A 6,943-nucleotide genomic window follows, 5' to 3' on the forward strand; every position below is an offset into this window, starting at 1 on the left:
GCTAGAGACTAGTATAAATAGAACCATGAGAACACACAGTCTCCACAAGCTTAATGCCCTGTAAAAGTACAGTGTGTGATATACTAGAAATATTCTTTTTTAATTTTTTATTGTTTATTTATTTATATTTCAAATATTATCCCTCTTCCCAGTTTCCCCTCCACAAAACCCCCATCTCTTCCCACCTTCACCATGCCTCTCTGAGGGTGCTCTCCTACCTACCTACCCACTCCTGTTTCAGCTACTTCAGTTCTTTCCCTAACTCTTCTGTTGGGGTCACCATGCTCAGTTCAATTTTTGGCTGTGTGCATCCACATTTGTATTGGTCAGGCTCTGACAAGACCTCTCAAGGGTCAGCTATACCAAGCTTCTGTCAGAAAGCAGTCTCTAGTTTGCCTTTCCTTCAGCCTCTGCGCCACATTTTGTCTCTGAATTTCCTTTGGACAGGAGGAAATCTGGATTAATATTTTTGAGGTGGATGGGTGGTCTCATCCCTCAACTACGGGTTCATGCCTAGGTCTATTTCTCCTTTGTTGGGTATTTCGGCTAATGTCCTCACTGCTGGGTCCTGGGAACCTCTCAGGTCCCTGGCATTTGGAACTTTCTAGTATCTAAACTCCTACCCCACTGCTATGTACCTCCTTTTAAAATTCTGACCCTCTGTATTTCTTTCCCATATCTCCCATATCTTAACTGGCTCTCCTTTTTCCTCCCTTTCTTCTCTCCCTCCCAGATCCCTCTCTCCCTCTACTTCCCTAGATAATTTTCTTCCCCTTTCTGAGTAGGACTGTAGTATCCACACTTTGGTGTGGTCTTCTTTCTTCTTGGGTTTCATATGGTCTGTGAGTTGTATCATGGGTATTTGGAGCTTATCACTGAGTACATACTATGGCTGGTTTTGTTTGTGACTGGGTTACTTCACTCAGGATGATATTTTCAAGTTATATCCATTTGCCAATTTCCTGAAGACATTGTTTTTAGTAGCTGAGGAATACTCCATTGTGTAAATGTGCCACATTTTCTGTATCCATTCTTCTCTTGAGGGAGATCTGGGTTGTTTACAGCTTCTGGCTATTATAAATAAGGCTGCTATGAGCATACTGGAGCATGTGACCTTGTTATATGTTAGAGCATCTTTTGGGTATATGCCCGGGGTGATATAGCTGGATTCTGAAGTAGAAATATTTCCAATTTTCTGAGGAACCGCCAAACTGGTTTCCAGAGTGGTTGTAACAGCTTGCAATCCCACCAGCAATGAAGGAGTTTTCCTCTTTCTCCACAGTTTGCCAGTATCTGCTGTCACCTGAGGTTTTGATCGTAGCCATTCTGACTGGTGTGAGATCGAATCTCAGGGTTGTTTTGATTTGCATTTCCCTGGTGACTAAGGATGTTGAACATTTCTTTAGGTGCTTCTCAGCCATTCAGTATTCCTCAGTTGAGAATTCTTTGTTTAGTTCTGTACCCTATTTATTTATTTATTTATTTATTTATTTATTTACTATTAGATGTTTTCTTTATTTATTTCTCCTTTCCTAGGTTCCCCTTCAAAAAAATAATAAAAGAAAAAAAATAAAATAAAAAAACAAATCCTTGTTCCCTTCTGCCTCCCCCTGCTCACCACCCCACCCTCTCCTGCTTACTGGCCCGGCATTCCCCTACACTGGGATATAGAACCTTCACAGGTCCAAGGGCCTCTCCTCCCATTGATGACCAACTTGGCCATCCTCTGCTATACATATGCTGTTGGAGCCATGAGTCCCACCATGTGTTCTCTTTGGTTGATGGTTTAGGCCCTGGGAGCTCTGAGGGTACTAGTTAGTTCATATTGTTGTTCCTCCTAAGGGGCTACAAACATTTCAGCTCCTTGGATCCTTTTGCTCCTTCATTGGGGACCCTGTAATCAGTCCTATGGATAGCTGGGAGCCTATACTTCTATATTAGTCGGGTACTCCATTTTTTAATAGGGTTATTTGATTCTCTGGAGTCTAATTCCTTGAGTTCTTTATATATACTAGATATTAGCTCTCTCTTTGATGTAGGATTGGTAAAGATCTTTTCCCAATCTGTTGGTTGCCATTTTGTCCTATTGACAGTGTCTTTTGCCTTACAGAAGCTTTGTATGTTTATGAGGTCCCATTTGTCTATTGTTGATCTTATAGGATAAACCACTGGTGTTCTGTTGAGGAAATTTTCCCCTATGCCCATGTGCTCAAGGTTCTTCCCCACTTTCTTTTCTATTAGTTTCAATGTATCTGGTTTTATGTGGAGGTCCTTGATTCACTTGGACTTGAGCTTAGTACAAGGAGATAAGAATGGATCAAGTTTCATTCTTCTACATGCTAACCACCAGTTGAGCCAGCACCATCTGTTGAAAATGCTGTCTTTTTTCCACTGGAAGGTTTTAGTTCCTCTGTCAAAGATCAAGTGACCATATGTGTGTGGGTTCATTTCTGGGTCTTCAATTCTATTTCATTGATCTACCTGCCTGTCTGTATGAATACCATACAGTTTTAATCACTATTGCTCTTTAATACAACTTGAGGTTATGGAGGGTAAGTCCCCCAGAAGTTCTTTTATTGTTGAGAATAGTTTTCTCTATCCTGGGATTTTTGTTATTCCAAACAAATTTGCAAATTGCTCTTTCTAACTCTATGAAGAATTGATTTGGGATTTTGATGGGGATTGCATTGAATCTGTAGATTGATTTTGGCAAAATGGACATTTTTACTACATTAATCCTGCCAATATATATATGTGTGTGTGTGTGTGTGTTCCTAAATTTATATATTTAAAATAAAGTAAAAAAACACCCAAATTAAATTGCTTTTGTAAGTTTAGTTTTTATGTACTGATCAGCTTCAAGTGGAGAATATCAGTACACCTAAACTTTCTATAGCTCCTTGGTTTATTATAATGGTCATTGAATTATTTTTTTAGAATACATTCACAAATCCCAAGGGATTAAGGAGGAAAGATGCACACAGTTTTGGAAGAAGCTATTGTCTCTTGGCAATGTAAGCTGTACAGCTTGTCTGTTGTACCCTGATGAAAAATGGCAGGTGATGTAGCCTTTGGGATGTACTGGATTCCCGAAACATACAATAGGGTTAGGGCCATGAAACATTTTGTACTTGACAATACTGTTCAGAGTGTATGAACAAGATATGCTGGATGAAGGAGAATATATCACATGTGGTTTTCAGGGGGAAATTCTGGGTGTGATTCTTGAGAGTTTTTGTAAAAAGACTTTTTTTTTTGGTGGTGACATACATTTTAGTAGTTGTGGCTGGGCAGTGGTGGTACACGCCTTTAATCCCAGTACTTGGGAGGCAGAGGCAGGTGGATTTCTGAGTTTGAGGCCAGCCTGGTCTACAGAGTGAGTTCCAGGATATCCAGGGCTACACAGAGAAACCCTGTCTCGAAAAACCAAAACAAAAACCAAGAAAACAAAAGAACAAAAAACCACCACCAACAACAACAAAAAATATTTTAGTAGTTGTAGTAAATATAGGCCAAGGCAAGCTGCCTTTATGGGGAAATTCAGATTTTCATGTTTGCTTTATGTTCCTATTAAATATGAATGAGCTGATAAAAGAGAAATAAGTAAATCATATTAAGTTTACTATATTTTAGCCATTGTACTATAGTAAGAAAAATGAATACTTAATAAAGAATTCTGAATTCAGAACAATGTAATGCATTTTAGAGGTATTAATTTCTATGGTAGATGTACAGTAAGATGAAAGTAATTATTAATGGGAATGAAGGTCTTGGAAAATCTCACTCAATTGTAACCAAATGATCTAGATGTACATGTTGATATTCTCTTTTGCCCTATAAGCATTAGTATCACTTCATGTATTTAAAAGGAATAAATTGTGAGTGCATTCTGGATTCAAAGTTAACTATATGTTTTAAGAGAGATAGGTTTGTTATTCTAAAGAAAAGCACTTATAATGAAAAAAATTATATTTGACTTTACCCCAAAATATTTCATTTCTGAAAGGCAATATCTCTGTATGAATTCTCAGAAGTACATTTTATATATTACACTTTATTTATTAATGGCTGTTTTTATGCTATAGTCATAGAGCCAAGTAGCTGCAACAGAGACTTTATGGTCTACAAATCTAGTGTATTTATTTGTTCTTTATAGCAAAATTTTTCAGATACTTGTTTATATGATCTTTCATCAAAATTTTCATGCTAATACAACATCCATTTGCTGTGTAATTAATGAATAAATTGTTTCTAACATTAATAAACTACATTCCTCTATAAGTTACTTATCTTTTAGAGGACTTAACAAGTCCCATATATATATATATATCACTAAATATTTTACATAAAGCCCACTATTTAATTTAATACTTCATAAGAGTGCAGTTATGTACTTTGGGTTGTTTTCATTATCTTATTTCAAATATACCTAAGTCTTTGACTATTTTTGAAACAATGTTTTTATTATTGATTTTAAGAATTCTATTTATTCTAAATATTAATTCTTATCAAAGACATCAGTTACAAAGTTTACTGCCATTTAGGAGATTTTACTGTAGATAAGAATGGTTGGATGGACAACATTTTTAATTTGTACATTTTCTGGTTTTGTTTGTGTTTTCAGTGTCAGGAAATGGTTACCTAATCCAATATGTAGATTTTCTTCAATGTTTTATCCTAAGGGGCTTTACAGTTTTATTGCTTATGTTTAGATTTCTTATTCATGTTGAGTTAAGTTTTGTATATGTACAATGTCTAATTTCTGTTTAACACATGTATATCTAGTATTGCTACTATCATTTATTGAAAAGACCTATATTTTCCTATTAATTTTATTTTCTGCCATTGCTGAAAACCCAACTGGATTAGACATGATGGTTCATTGGTTCCATTTAAGTTCCATTGTTCTGTGTGTCTCCTTCTGTTGCTTTTTAAATGCTTTAATCAGTGTAATTTTTATTGTCTTCTTATAATGTACTCAGAAAAAAGTCACCAAAGAATTAGATTAACATAGTAATTGAGACAGTTGCATGTCTAGTCCAAAACTCTACATTTAAGTGAATTTCTATATAGTTAGAATAATCATTATATAACCATGGAACATTGCTTAGTGTTTTACATTTTCATTAGTATGCACATTCTTATGCACTTATTCAAGTTACTGTAGTTATATAGAAAGCTTATAAGATAGGAACGTGTCTTTTATGTCTGTTCCATTAAAAGATTGTTTAACTTGTTAATGACTTCTTGAAATTTCATGTGAACTTATCAAAAGACTTGTTTTTATTTATAATATAAAGCTTTCTTGATTTCTTTTTTGGCTATTCAATCTGCACATCATTTTGGATAGCATTGCCATCTTCAAAATCTTAAGTCTTCCTGTCTGTAAACATAAATATCATATGCATTTGAGAGTCTGAGAATGTACTAGTGAAATGCATTCTAATTCAAATTAATGATTGTCATTTTCCATGAATGAATATAACAACATTTCTTTCTTGTTTTTCTTTCCTTAAATTTTTTATTATTTAAATGTATTTTATATATTAAACATATTAATAATATTGAGTATTTTGAGAATCAAATAATACATAAAAATTTGCTCAACTTTTATATTCATATCCTTTCATATCCTAAAAATATCATTAATAAATATGTAATACTATCCATAACTGAGGATCCCTATATCTAATGTTGAATACTTAATTGATTCAAAACATATAAAATATTCTTTGGAACTTAAGCATAGTAAAAGCATAAAACATTAAAAAGAAATTATTAAGAAATGTATTCAAAAGCCCTTTTTATGATATAACCTGACATAGGGAGGGAGTACTTAAAATGCATTATATACCTGTGCACATTGTCTAACTATAAGTTTATTTTAAAAGGATTGTCAGAGTTTCTTGGAGAGAAATTATTTTATCAGTAAGTATATTTTGAAAATTTCAAAATAACAAAAGCTCTTTGAAGTTAAACATTAAGAAAATATTGATTTAAAGCACAGTTGTTTTTGTTGTAGGCCCAACCTTAGTGATCTAATAGGGTGCATGGAATTATTTTAATCTTCTTGTATCTGTTTGAGGCCTGTTTTGTGACCGATTTTATGGTCAATTTTGGAGAAGGTACCATGTGGTATTTAAAAGAAGGTATATTCTTTTGCTTTACTATGAAATGCTCTATAAATATCTGTTAGATCCATTTGGTTGATTACTTCTGTTAGTTTCACTGTGTCTCTGTTTAGTTTTCATTTCCATGGTCTATCCATTGCTGAGAGTGGGGTGTTGAAGTCTCCCACTATTATTGTGTGAGGTGCAATGTGTGCTTCGAGCTTTAGCAAAGTTTCTTTTATGAATGTGGTTGCCTTTGCATTTGGAACATAGATGTTCAGAATTGAGAGTTCATCTTGGTAGACTTTTCCTTTGACCAGTATTAAGTGTCCTTCTTTATCTTGTTAGATAACTTTTTATTGAAAGTTGATTTTATTCAATATTAGAATGGTTACTCCAGCTTGTTTCTTGGGACCATTTATTTGCTTGGAAAATTGCTTTCCAACCTTTTACTCTGAGGTAGGGTCTGTCTTTGTCACTGAGGTACATTTCCTGTATGCAGCAAAATGCTGGGCCCTGTTTACATATCCAGTCTATTAGTCTATGTCTTTTTCTTGGGGAATTGAGTCCACTGATAAGAGATATTAAGGAAAAGCAATTGCTACTTCAAGTTATTTTTGTTGTTAGATGTGGAATTATATTTGTGTGGCTATCATCTTTGGGTTTGTTGAAAGATTACTTTCTTGCTTTTTCTAGGGTATAGTTTCCCTCCTTGTGTTGGTGTTTTCCATCTTTGATCCTTTGTAGGGCTGGATTTGTGGAAATATATTGTGTAAATTTGGTTTTGCCATGGAATATCTTGTTTTCTCCATCTATGGTAATTGAGAGTTTTG

The sequence above is a fragment of the Mastomys coucha genome, chromosome X, assembly GCF_008632895.1.
Source record: "Mastomys coucha isolate ucsf_1 chromosome X, UCSF_Mcou_1, whole genome shotgun sequence".
Classification (NCBI taxonomy): domain Eukaryota; kingdom Metazoa; phylum Chordata; class Mammalia; order Rodentia; family Muridae; genus Mastomys; species Mastomys coucha.